This window comes from Canis lupus, unplaced genomic scaffold (assembly GCF_011100685.1).
Source record: "Canis lupus familiaris isolate Mischka breed German Shepherd unplaced genomic scaffold, alternate assembly UU_Cfam_GSD_1.0 chrUn_S2012H2211, whole genome shotgun sequence".
NCBI classification, from domain to species: domain Eukaryota; kingdom Metazoa; phylum Chordata; class Mammalia; order Carnivora; family Canidae; genus Canis; species Canis lupus.
In genome coordinates this window covers 26,602-40,011 of record NW_023330886.1, presented here as the reverse complement: position 1 = coordinate 40,011, position 13,410 = coordinate 26,602, and the positions used below count along the sequence as shown (strand labels likewise).

At 64.9% G+C, this 13,410-nt stretch overlaps 1 pseudogene; it reads right to left on the bottom strand.

Moving 5' to 3' along the window:
- Positions 1-3,712: 3,712 nt before the first annotated feature.
- Positions 3,713-13,052, bottom strand: LOC119878863 (annotated as a pseudogene).
- Positions 13,053-13,410: the final 358 nt, after the last annotated feature.

The window sequence follows — 13,410 nt, the reverse complement described above, 5'->3', positions numbered from 1 at the left end:
CACCCCAGGGCTTCGGGTGTGCAGGCCAGGAGGGCGAGAGCCCAGGTCAGGTCTGGGGGCTTCCAGGGGCCCCACCCCCTCCACTCAGAGCCCCTCTTGTTGCACCTGTCGGGGTCCCCCGTGAGGTTTTCTTAGAATTCCACACCTGCTTCAGCCCCCCGGGGGGCCCCCCAGACCCTCCCTCACCCCCGTGGGCACCCTCCTCCATATCCTTGGGCGGGGCCTGGATGTGGCCACGCGGAGCCTCCTGAAGACAGGGACACCGAGCCTGTACCTGTGGGACCCCTCGGAGATGAAAGTGGCCTTTGCTGCTCCGGGCTTGCGGGGCCTGGACCTCAGAACCCGTGGAGACAGACGGGTCCGGCTGTTGGGGTGGCGCCCCCCCTCCTGAAGCTGCACGCAGGGCAGGGCCTGGCATCTCCTCTTGTAGGTGGTGTTGGGGTGCCAGGCTGAGCCCAGCTCTGGCCCTTCCCCTGCACCCCAAGGCCTCCGGGACCCCCTCATGCCCCGGTGGGGGAATGTGCTGCCCCCTCCTCCTCAGCTGTCCACAGGCAGTGGCTGAGAGGGAGCTGGCTCTGCCCGGACCCCGCGACCTTCAGAACACGGCCGTCTGCGCCCGGACCCCGGGCTGCGCCGCACACCAGCTGCAGGCCCTCTGGGTCCCATGACCGTAGGCAGACGGCGTGCCCCCACCGGTGTTGCAAGGCCCTGGGGAGGCATGTGGTGACAAACTGCAGACCCTGCGTGGAGGGGGACCCCTGAACAAAGCAGGGAGGCCCACGGTCAGACACCAGGAGGGACTGCCAGGAAGACGCCATCCCGCCCAGCAACCTTCAGACAAGTGCCCACGGGACGGCCAGTCCCGCCCCCTCCAGGGGCTTATGCCCTGAGCGCCTGTCCCCTCGACCTCAGTGGGGACACACTGACTTTCTATTAAAGCACACTGCCACCTCTCTTACTGGTCCGGGCGTTCTTACCCCAAGGAAGGACATGGGGAGTCCGCTTCCTCAGCTAAAGTAGAGGTGGGGGCACAGAGGGAGCCTGTCCTTCCGGGCCTCGGGGCTGGGGAGGTGCTTTCCAGGGCTCGGGGTTTGGGGAGCCCAGTGGAGAGGAGGGGCCCGCCTCCAAGAGCGGTGGCCTTCAGGGGGCCATGAGGGGGTCCAGGTCCCCGCCCTCGCAGACCCTCCAGGGTCACCAGCTGGTTCCAGCGTGACCACGGTGGTGACCGCCACCTCTGGCACCCGCCCAGCCGTCCCCGCAGGACCCCCCCTCGTCTCATCCCACCCCCCGAAGAGGACAGGCAGGTTACTGTCCCCTGTTCCAGGTGGGGAAACAGGCTGGGAGAGGTTGGGTCATGTGCCCAAACCGTGGGGTAGGCACAGGCCTCAGGCTCGGCCCCGTCCAGCCCGGTCCCGACGGGGGGAAGCCCCGCAATGCCCCGTCTCTGCAACGACACCCCAGCTCTGGAGGGTCCGCAAGACTATGAGCCACGGCTTCGGGGAGACGCTGCTCAGCAGGTGCGCCACGACCCCGAGACGTCCGTCCTCACACCTGGGGGAGCCGAGACGGGCCGGGCGAGAATGGAGCCCCCAGAACACGTGCACGGGGGAGGGCCCCGCCACGGGAAGGCCCCCCTAAGCCCGCCAGTCTCTGAAGCCGCAGGAACACACGCGGGCAGGTTTTTAAATCTCAGAAACGGAGGAAACCTAGAAGCGGGGAGGCGAGGGTGGGGCGGGGACGTGGGGGGGCCGGCGCCCGAGTCCACACCCCGGGCTCAGGACCTCTGTGTTTATTTTGACTTTGACAAACATACATTTAAGGGGAAGACTCGCTACTGTGGATTTCCTCAGCAGAATTAAAGCCGCGCGGCCGCCCCCAGCTGGGAGAAGCAAGGCACCCCAGAGGCGATCCCGTGGCCCTCTCAGGAAGCCTGGGGGGGCCCCTGCCTTTCCTGTCCTGCCCCGGGGCCCCCGTCCCCCGCCCGCTGCAGGGCAACACAGCTCAGTCCCACTACGCATCCAGGGGCTCAGCTGTCCCTTCCCGGCAGCCCCGGGCACGGACGTCGGGAGGTGCCGGGTACCCCCGGCCTGGGACAGGCCTGTGCCAGTGACCACCCCGCTCTGCAAGTGACATGTAGGTGACGTCCCTGCCAGCCTGAGCAAGGGGCTGCCCCAGGCCGGCTCCGAACAACCCATGAGTGGCAGCTGCCAGGGCAGACCCCAGCCTGCCGGGGACCCTCGGCTCCAGAAGCCCACGTCCTGCCCTGCTCCTCCTTCCGGGGCCTGGCTGGTGGCTGGGAACAGACCGGAGCTCTCGGGGACTGGAGAGTCCCCACAGCCTGTGCATGAGGGCTGGGGTGAGACCCGATCTGCTGGGGGCCTCAGTTATGCCAAAACAAGTCCCGCAAGGACCCAGCGGCTCTGCCTGGCGTCCTCGGCCGAGTGCCTCTGAGACACCAGGAGCCTCATCCACACGCCCGGATCTCCACGGACAGGCACCAGCCGAGCAGCATCCGCACAGGCGACCTGCGGGCCCCCTTCCCTGGCCCAGGCTGCCTGCCCTACTCAGCGCCTCAGTCCAGACCCAGATCCGTGGCCTCCGGACATCCTGTGCCCCCCATCTGGGAGACCAAACCGGCCTCTGGCAGCACGAGGCATGGACGGGGGGCGCCGGGTCTCTCCTTCCCTGGAGGGTGGGAGCAGCAGGACGGTGAGCCCGGGAAAGCAGAATGGCTCACTGAGCCCGGGGAAGGGGCCCCGCTCCTGGACAGTACTCGGAGGACTGTGTGCGGATGCAGAAGTCGGGGAGCCCTGTGAGGGGGGACCCATAGCCAAGCAGCCCCAGGTTGCTCACCACTGAGCTCTGGTCCCAGTTCCCTACCCCAGCTCCCCCTCCGGATGATGTGTGGATGGGGTGTGCCCTCTGGGGGCCTCGGTGCTGTGCACACATCAGATGGGAAGGCATCCCCTCGTTGGGGTGCCGGGGCACTGGGGGCACCCCCGTGGGTGGAGATACAGAGCTCTGCTCACACCTTCCGCTGCACACACACTCACACATACACACTCATACTCCCATTGCACATGCACACATTTCCACTCAGGCTCACATGCACTCACATTCTCATGCCCACTCATGCTCACACTCACACCCGTGGACATGCATGCTCACACAGCTCGCTCCCACACTTGTACGTGTGCGTGCTTATGTGCACATGCACACTCACACTCGTACATAGGCACTCACAAAGAACTGCACTCGTGTGTGCAGTTAACACATTCAGATGCTCACACACCCTCCCCATGCAGACCCACACGCATGCACACACACACATCACACACACCCTCACACGCACTTACAGACAGCGCCGTGGCACCTGCCTTGTCCCTCCCTCCCTAGGAGGTAGGACCCCCCAGCCCACGTCCCCACCCCCCACCCCCCTACACTGTGAGACAAACGCTGGGGCCCAGGTTCCTCCCAGGCAGGGGCACACGTGGCTCCCCCAGCAAGTCCTGTGGCACGGGGTGCGGGCTCCTAGCTCTGGCAGCACAGCCACTTCCCAGGATGGCCACCCGGCCACCACCTGACTGGCCCTGTGATGCCGAGACCCAGGCCGGCCACCCGGGGACTCGGCCCTGCGGAGGCAGTGGGGGAAGTGCAGAGCCAGGAGGTCGAGACACACGGCAGAGAGCTCGTTCCTGCAGTGGGCCCCTGCTCCCACGCGCTGCTCAGGAGCAAGGGACAAGAGTGGCGTCCGGCCATCGCGGGCTGGGGTCATCCTGGGGACACGGGCTGCTGCCACAGAATGGGGCACAGACTCACGCCTGGGCAAGCCGGTGTGGAGACGGCATCCGGCTGAGGCACGAGCCGCAAGCCCTGCGGCCAGAGGCATCCAAGGGGGTGGGCGCTCCCCGCACCGAGGCTCGCCCAGCCCGTGGCCCCTGGACAGGTGCGCTGCGTGTGCGGGAAGCCCGGAGGACGTCCCGCAGTCTCTGTGTGTCCCCGCGGGAGGGCTGGCGCCCGCCCCACTCACCACCACACTCAGGGCGGGAATGGGGTGCTTGGGTGAGCGGGGTCGCTCACGTCGCGCAGAGCCGAGGGGAGACATGCAAGGCAAGGGGCAGGCAGAGGGCCGGGCAGACCGTCCCCGGGGTTGGCCCGAGGGCCCTGGGCGGGGCGAGGGGGCATCCAGGGCCGGGCTCCCCTGGCCACAGCTAGATGACAGCGCTCTTCTCCTCCTGGAAGGAGGCGCGGGGGGTCGGCCTGGCCAGCAGCAGCTCCTTCTCATGGACCAGGTTGTCTAGCAGGTCCTCCTGGCGGTAGTTGTGGTAGACTTTCAGGAAAGCCAGGATGGTGATGGCCAGCCAGGCCAGCCACGAGGCCAGAGGCCGAACTACGCAGAGGGCAGAGGTAGGGTCAGGAGGCCGGCCGGACCCGCCATCCGCCGCCCGGTGCGCCCACCCGCCTGCCCGGGCAAAGGCGGCGACCGCTTCAGGGACAGGACCGGGGCGAGCTCCGGGGTCCGCCGCGCCTCCTGCCTCGCGCCACCACCCCTCCTGGTACGTGGCGGCCAGCCCTCTGAACCCCAAGCTGCGCGATGCTCGGGGGACCCCGGCCCCCGGCTCCGCAGAGAGCCCGTCTAAACACGGCCTCCCCCACCGCTAGAGCAAACCGACCTTTAGCTGCCGTCACCAAACACTGAAGGAGAAACGATTTAATCGGAACCAGGCCTGAGCCACATCAAACAGATTCTCCTTGGGGGTTATTTGTCACCAGCCCCAGCTCACGCCTTCCTAATCTAATTGGTGTAAATGAGGCTGAAGCAGTCTCCACCAAATGTTCATGCAGGTGTCTCTGGCAGTTTCAGCTCCTCTCAGCAAAGAACCTTCGGACCCACTGGATGTCCAACCCCCTAGAGGCTCCTCCCCTGAAGGAAGGGTCCTCAGACCGGCCACTGGCCCCCGTGAGCCCTGAGAGGCAGGTCTGGGGTCCGGTAATGGACCTGGATGCCAGGGAGCCCTGCTCAGCGCTGGAAGGAGCCAGTCCCACCCAGGCACCCGTCACCAGCGTCATCTGCCTGGACACAGATGCAGATTTTGAGAAACAGACCCTCACTGACCACTAACAAACCCTGACGCTCCTGCATCCCAGCCCGCGGGGTCCCCAGAGATGTACCGGAGGGCAGGGAATGCAGCTTACACAGGCTGTCCCCCCACATCACAGGCTGGACCCCTAAGCCCCTCCTCAGACACCGCATCAGCTTCCCCGGCCCGGGAACACCCACGAGCGCCCCAGCATTTTCGGAGGGTGCCCACCTGGCACCAAGCTCCCGACCCGGCACTACAGATCCAGGATCTGATGCCTCATTTCCTTCCACCTGGCCTACAGCCACTGCCTGAGCCCCCGGACCTCACTCCTGCAGCGAGCTCTGGTGCCCGCTCTCCCAGGATGCCCCTGCCTCACCCCCCTCTCCACTGCCACCTGCAAGACCCCCTGCTTCAGTCTCGGAGATCCGGCCTCCTCCCACCCCCTTCCGGGAAGCCTTCCTGGCTATACCGCTCACTCAGCTGTATCTCCTCTGCCTGGCCCCACCCTCAGCCTCCCCTGGGGGAGGGCTGCGCTCAGTGAACGTCCAGAGGAATGGACCCCTCCCAAAGTGCTTGCTTCCCTGAGCACCAGGCAGCCCCCCACCAGAACAGCCCCCCCCACCAGAACGCCCCGCCCACCAGAACAGCCCCGCCTACCTGGGCGATGGCAAACTGGTCGTAGAAGGCAGAGTTGTCCACGTTTAGCTCCAAATTGATGTCCTGGAGCTCTTCACAGCTGAAACAGCAAGACGTGGGGTGGCAGGTGACACTGGGACACGGAGCACAGGGAGCTGCACGCAGCAGCCCCAAACAGTGACGCAGCTGTCCTGGCCCCAAAGGCCTCATCCCTGACCCCCTCCGGCCCAAAAGCTGCTGCTCACGCTCCTCTCCCATTGCTATCGCTGCCTGCCAACCCTCCAGCAGCAAACCCGGCTCAGCACTCCCCAGGCCCCTCTGCAGGCAGCCCAGAGTGGGGTCCCCGGGCCTTGCTGTGTGGCCACATCAGAGCGCACTGGGCCTCCGTCTCCATACCCCGGGTGTGCGAGGCCCTCTTCTCTTGTGAAGGGGCATTGACATGAAGGAGGCAGGTCCAGGAAAGGCTCTGGCCGGGTGTGCACAGGTGGGGGCCCAGGCAGGAAACCTCGGGCTCGAACAGGATTCTCCTATATTTGCCATTCACAGAGAAGGCAGGGGGTGGCCTCTACTGCACTGGTTTTCATGAGGAAATAACAAAAATATTAAGGGGAAACTTATTTTATGGGTTTTATACTGTAGTATAAGGCTCCCCCATAATCCATTTATGTTTCTTTTTCAGGATGTATTTATTGCACCAGGACGACGTCTGGGGGCAGCAGGGGTGGGGCAGCGCCCAGGCCCACCTGTGGGGCACGGTGCCCTTCTCAGTGATGGCGTCACACCACATGGTGAAGCCCACGCTCACGATGGTGCTGGCGATGAAGACGAGGAAGACCACGGAAGCGCTGACCAGGAGGTTCAGGAAGGCATAGAGGAAGGAGCTTCGGGAGAGGACAGGAGAGGACAGTCACCGTGCGCCACCACCCCAGGGTCCCCACAACAGCCCAGCAGGGCCAGGAGACAGCTCGGGCCTGGGCTGGATGGGGTAATGGGGCCATGCGGGGCCACCGGGGCCACCTTCCCCTCCCTCGCTGTCCCGCACCCCAAAGCCCCATCCCAGCCTCCCCAGGGCCTGGAGTGGAAAGCACATGTCAACCCTGCCCTACAGAGGAAGCAGAGCCAAGATCCCAACCCAGTGGTGTTTGCTTCCAGCACGTTAGGACCAGCACAAGCTGAAGAGCAGGACACCCTTTCCAGGCCATTGCCCCACCCGGCTGCCCTGAGGCCCTGTGCCCACATGGTCACCAACACTGCTGGCCTGGACCTGCGTCACGGCCTTGTGGTGTGACCCTGCTCTCATCTAAAAGGCCCGGCTGTGATGGGGTGGGGGTGTGGAGAGCGCCGGAGGCAGGGCCAAGAAGACAGGCCACACGGACCCGGGTGCCTACACGGGACACCAGTGTTTGCTCTCTGGCGGCACGGGGCCTGGGGTCGCAACACAGCAGCCCACCCCACCACCCCGCCATCTCCGAATCATCCCCTGGAGACTCAGAGTCCTGCACGGGAGCCTCGGTCAGGCCTGGCTGAGCCTGGGTGCGTGCGGGGGGACCCGAGGGCGTCCTCGGGAGGGGCGGCAGCACCGGCCACCCTCGCCGCAGTGGACATCTTTGCCATCAACCCATCAGGTCTGAGGGGCACGATCACACCAGCCAGGAAAGCAGTGCGGCTGCTGTCAGGGGGCCGGAAACCGCGGCCGGCGCGAAGCACAGATCCACGCACCGGTCCTTGTCCACCTGTTCACTCGCCAAGCACTCTCTGAGCATCCGCCCGCCCTGTGCTGGGCCTTGAGGACAGGGAATAACCATGCCCCAGTCCCGGCCCCCGCAGGCCTCCCAGCCACGGGCAGGCGATAAACCGAGGTCAGCGGCACCCAGGTGGAAGCAGGCGCCAGCAGGCCACGCTGCTGCACAGGCGCAGGGGCAGGAGGGGCTGGGGGCATGAACGGGAGGCAAGAGGGGACCAGGCTGCAATCCCAGAATCACACCCAAAAATCACACCCCAGGAGAGTGGGGCCAGCCAGCGTGTTCGTACTCTCACTCACAAGGACGCCCCGGGGGCCTTGACCAGAGGCGACAAAGGTGAGCACCCCGTGCCAGCGCGCTCAGCACCCGGCCTAGGCCCCCACCTGAGCTGACTGGGGCCACCCTCAGGACAGCTCAGGGTCGAGGGCGCACATGTTTGCTGCCCGAACTTATCTGTGCTGCCTGAGTTGATCAGTGTTTGTGGGTGGGCTCCAGGCCCCCTGCCCACAGCAGATTACCCGAGGGCCCCACACTCTGCAGATCCTCACCCCTCCATCCTCCACCGGAGGGGCTGCCCCAAGTAGACCATGCAGTGGACCTCTCTCCCTGGATTGGGTTGAGCTCAGCCAGTGGGGGCCCCCGGGCCTGGGGTACAAGGAGAGGTGGGAGGTGCTCATCCCCAGGGCCCTGCCGGGGGGCGCCCCACTTGCTCTCCCCCTACCAAAGGTCAGCACGCCTCTCCAGGCGGCCTCATCCACATAACCCTCCCCATGTGGACCCTGCGGCCAGAGGAGGTGACAGGGCCATTGCAGGGCCCACGGCTGGCCCACATGCTCGTCTCTGCCAACCGCTCTCCTCAGGTTCCCTCACGTGGGCGAGCCATCTGTTTCTAGCTGGGACCCCGATGGACAAGCCTAAACTGCAAAATCCACTGGGCCCTGCAAAAGCCAATAAGAGGTCAGGGGGTTATAAATAGTTATAAAGGGGTAGGTTCTGGCCGCCCCAGCTCCGAGGAGGTCCAGGCACAGCAGGGTGTCAAATCCGGCCCGCCTCTTGGCCAGCTGTGTGACCTCAGCAAGTTGCTGTCCAAGCCCCAATTTCTCCCTTTGTAAATTGGGTGGCAAGAGCCCCCCACTGGGTCATTGTGGAAACTGAGGGAGCTTATGTGGGCAAGGGAGCCCGGGCAATAACCGCCAGGGTGCTGGCTCCTGAGCACACGCTCCCTCCCCAGGACAGGCCTCCACCCACCCACAACCCTGACCTGGCCTGCCTGGAGCTGTGTGCACGGGGCTGGGCCTGCAGCCACAGGACACAGAAGCGGGGGAGCAGGCCGGGCAACCAGATACCTGGAGACTGTGGCTGGGGCCCAGCTGTGCCCCCTGCGGGACAGCGGGGTTAGGCAGGGCTCTGGGAGTCCACTCCCAGGAGCTAATGCTCCAAGGAAAGCAGAGGTTACCCAGAGTCTACACCCCGACTTCATTTTGTTTTAAGATTTTATTTATTCCTGAGAGACAAAGAGAGAGGCCGAGACACAGGCAGAGGGAGAAGCAGGCCCCACGCAGGGAGCCCGATGTGGGACTCGATCCCAGGACCCCGGGGTCACACCCTGAGCCGAAGGCAGGCCCCCAACCGCTGAGTCACCCAGGTGAGGCGTCCCTCCCCCCAGACTTTAGATGGCCACTTGACTCCAACCAAGGAGAATGGAGTGGTCCCGGGGGACAGGACTGAGCTTCCCCAGGCAGAGCACAGAAGGCCAGATGGCCGGGACAGCCGGTTCCCTGGGTGCCCTCCACCTGCCCACAGCCTTCCATGTCCCGCCAGGCATCCTGCCCAGCAGGTCCCCAACATCCTGGGCGAACCAGCTGCTGCCCCCAGCAGGCCTTCCTAGAGGGAAGGAGGGCCAGGGTGCACGGGACATGCCGGGCAGGCAACCACCCACCTCAAATCCTGCTCCCTGGCATCCTCCACGCTCTGTACTGAACTCTAGAGAGGCACGCCGGCAGCTTGTCGGTCCCTGCATGGCCACCCCCAGGGAACTCCCCCACCTCCATTCTGAGACCTGCCCCCTCCCGCCCTCAGGGGGTTTACAACAGAACCTCCAAGAGCCAGGAAACCTGACTGTCTGGAGACTCCAGCCATATCCCTATTAAACAGGTAGAATGTAGGGTTCTCCTGCCACGACAGGAAGGTGGCACCCCATCCTATAAGACAGCGGCGGTGGGGGGCTGAGGTCATCCCCCCAACAGCCTCCTCCCACTGCCCAGGTCCGTTCCTGGTCTCTTTCCGTGGAACCTGCCTGGGCTTCACAGAGTTTTGAAGAATTGAGTGTGTCACCCCGCCCCCCAGAATCCACAATGCGCCCCCCTGCCCACTCCCCAAGGACCCACAGGGCAGTGGCCAAAAAAACTAATAAACCAGGAAGGCCGGCACACACAGGGTTAACGCCATCTCTCTCCAGCCTCTCAGGGTGCCGGCGGATGTGCCGTCTCCATGGTGACAGCTATCCCGGTCCGGGAAGCCCTGGGAGCGATTTGCAGGCTGGGGACATGTGTGGGCCGGCAGATGGGTTGTTTTGACCCAGCGCTCCCCAGCCGTCAATCATAAACTGCTGCCACCTGCACTCTCCAAGGGCTTCTGCTCAGGCAAAGCGCCCCAGGCCCCCAGGCCTGTGACCACCCTCAGGTCACCCCGGTGCCCCCCCGCCAACAAGCACCCCAGGAAGCCACAGGTGCCACAGATTCCTTCAGTCACCGGGATGAAGCCTCCTGCAAAAGCTGCCCCAACCCCTTGGCCCTGCACGCTCCTGGGCACAACTGTCCGGGCCCCCACTTGGCCCAGGGACACACCCCACAGGAGGAGGGAGGGGACCACAGACAGGGTCTTACCCAGGCCCTGGGGACCCGGCCGTGAGCCCCTCCCAGATGAAGGGCAGGGCTCCTGGCGGGTCTCCGCAGTCACAGCAGCCAACGCCAGAGCAGTGTGGACGCTGGCCCTAAGCAGGTAGGACCCTCTAGAGCTCCAAGTCTGGCGGCAGGACTGACGTCCCAGTGGGCTGGACACCTGGGGCCCTCGCCATCCCACGAGCTCACTCCAATGGCCCTGCCCAGCCTCCTGCCCGCCTGGCCTGCTCCGTGCGGCCTGACCAACAGCTGAGCTGGGACTGGCTTCTCCAGTTCCCATCCTGCCTGTGGCTGCACAAGGCAGGCCCAACCTTTCTGACCTCGAGGTGTTCCAGTGTCTAGCTGGTGAGGACCTATAAGCAGCTCTCTAGGTATGGCCCAGCCTCTGTGGCTCAGACCAATGCGAGATTCCAGAGCCCCAAAACACCCCCAGAGACTGGGCATGAGAAAGACAGAGCTAAGAGCCCCAGAGCCTTCAAGAAAGGAATCCTGGTCATGCAGGACTGCCCATTCCCCACAAATTGGGCAGCAAATCTGGGGAGTGTCATCATACAGCTGTAAGATGGGGTCTCTTGAGGCCATTTGTCTTATAGGGACAAGGTGGAGCAATGGGCATGAGCTGATGGTCAAACCATGCTCCCCCCATAGCCTGTGCCCACTGGCCTCAGGCAGCTTCCAGGACTGAAGGGACCTCAGCTACCCTACCCTGCTGACCGTCCATCCTTTTCCTCAGACCCTGTCTCATACCCAGAGATGTTTCCCTGTCCCCATCTGCACAGAGACACTGACTAGGTGACACCCAGGCTTGGCAACATGCGTGCGGATGACATCTCAGATGCCTCCCGGGGACACCAGCCATCCAGCAAGTTGTGTAAGGAGGAGGCCTGAGGGAGGGCAGGATGGCCCCCTGACTGGCCTGGGCTCACCCTGTGCAGAGCCCCAGCCCCACAGCACCTGGAGGCACCTCAGGCTGACATGTGGCTTCCTGCAGACCCTCAGTCCAGAACCATACTGTAGGCTACTGAACTGCGCCCCCGACAACATGCATCCGAGGCTTCACCCCACTACCAGTGTGTGTGACCCTAGTTGGGCTTGAGGTCTTTGCAGGTGTCATTCAGCTAAAGATCTCAGGATAGGTCATACTGGATTTAGGGTGGGCCCTAAATCCAACGACTGGTGTCTTTATAAGTAGAGAGAAAGAAACAGAGAGAGAAGAGGCCATGAAAACAGAGACGGTGATAGGAGTGACAAAGCCCCACGCTGAGGGATGTCAAGGGTTGTAGGCCGCTACCAGCAGCTAGCCTAGTAAGGATCCTCCCTCCAGAGGGAACCCACCCTGCCGACACCTTGATTTTTTTCTTCTGGCCTCCAGAACTGTGGCCGAATAAATTGTTTTAAGCCCCAGCTTATGGCACTTTGCTAGAGCAGCCCGGGAAACTCACACACGTGGGCTGCTGGACCTCACCCTCCACTGGGTGTTTCAGTCCCCACAGTAGGCTGTCCCATCCTCTTCACCTTGCCACCCCTGTCACTCCTCTCTGGCCCCTCTGTCCAGGCCCAAGCCAAGCTGAGGGCTCTGGGGAGTCCCCACCTGACCTCCTACCCACAGTGACCCTCAGAGCAATAGCTTATCTCTCATGTCCCCAAAAGAAGAGAAAAGCCCCTGAAAACTGCCAATGGTTGATGGATGGGGCCAGGGCAGGGTGGGGTCTGGGAAAGGGCTAGATTTCCCCTGCAGATGTGAGGCAGGCGAGGGGCAGGAGGGATTGTGGTGGGTCCACAAGGGGTCCCAGGGGTGGAGGCCATAGAATGCTACAGGCTGAGGGCCCCAGGGGAACCACATCCCACTCTCAAGAACTGTGCCAGGGCAGGAAGGCCAAGAGGCACACGGAGGCCGGGAGGAGGGAGGCCTCCTGGACCTGCTTGCTGCTCCCTGTCTGTCATGCATCCTCAGCCGAGCCTGTGGCCCCACCATCCTCATCCTTCCCAGGAGGATGGGGGTGGGGATGAGGAGAGGACTCCCCAGTTTGCCTTGTCAGCCACCTGCCTGGCCCGTCCCTCCCCTGCACCTGGAGTAGGCCTGAGCCGGCAGGCCAGGGAGGGCCCAGGGAGGGCCCAGGCCGGCTCAGAGATGACGATGCAACATTTGCTCTCCGGGGGGAGGGAGGTGATGCAAGTAGTGGCCTTGTCCGGAGCGCAGGCGACCCTCAAGGTGCCCAGGCTCCGCGCAGACAAAGGGCAGTGTGCACGGAGGCGCTGAGCACCCAGGGTTGATATGTTGGGGGCCTGCGAGCTCCCCGGAAGAGGGAGGGTGTCCCGCTCCTCCGAGGCGGGGAGGAGGCTGGGGGCTCCGCGGGCTGGGAAGGGCCCCAGGCCCCGACTTACCCCTCGTGTCCCTTGCAGAGGAAGAAGAGCGTGCGCCAGGCGTGCGCGGCGGCGAGCAGCAGCGACAGGAGGCTGGCCAGCAGGCTGAAGCGGCAGGCGGCCGGCGGGCCCCACTCCTGCACCGTGAAGCGCTCGCGCTCCTGCACCGTCAGGTTGGCGCTCAGCCACATGCCCTCGGTGAACAGCAGGCAGCGGCCGCGGAAGTCGTGGCCATTCTCGGACAGCGGCCCACAACCACGAGGCGGACAGGAAGGCCAGGAAGTAGTCACACGACACTGCGCGAAGAGGAAATTGTTGAGCGCCATGGCCTGGCCGGGCCGGGGCCTGGGCCGGGGCCGGGGCTGGGGCTGGGGCCGGGGCTGGGGCTGGGGCCGGGGCCGGGGCCGGGGGCTGGGGCGGCGGGGCGCGGGGCCGGGGCCGGGGCTTGGGGCCGGGGCGCGGGGCCTGGGGCGGGTCTGGGGTGGGGGCGCGGGGCTGGGGCCCGGGCGCTGTGTGCCTGGGGCCTCTTGGCGCGTCGGCTGGGGCCGGGGCTGGGGCTCGGGGGGCGCGTGGATGGGGCCGAGGCTGGGTCTCGGGGCGCGGGGATGGGGCCGGGGGCGCGGGGCGGGGCCGCGCGGGAGGGCCTGCGCAGTGGAAAGCGCCGGCGGGTCCCTGCGCGCACCC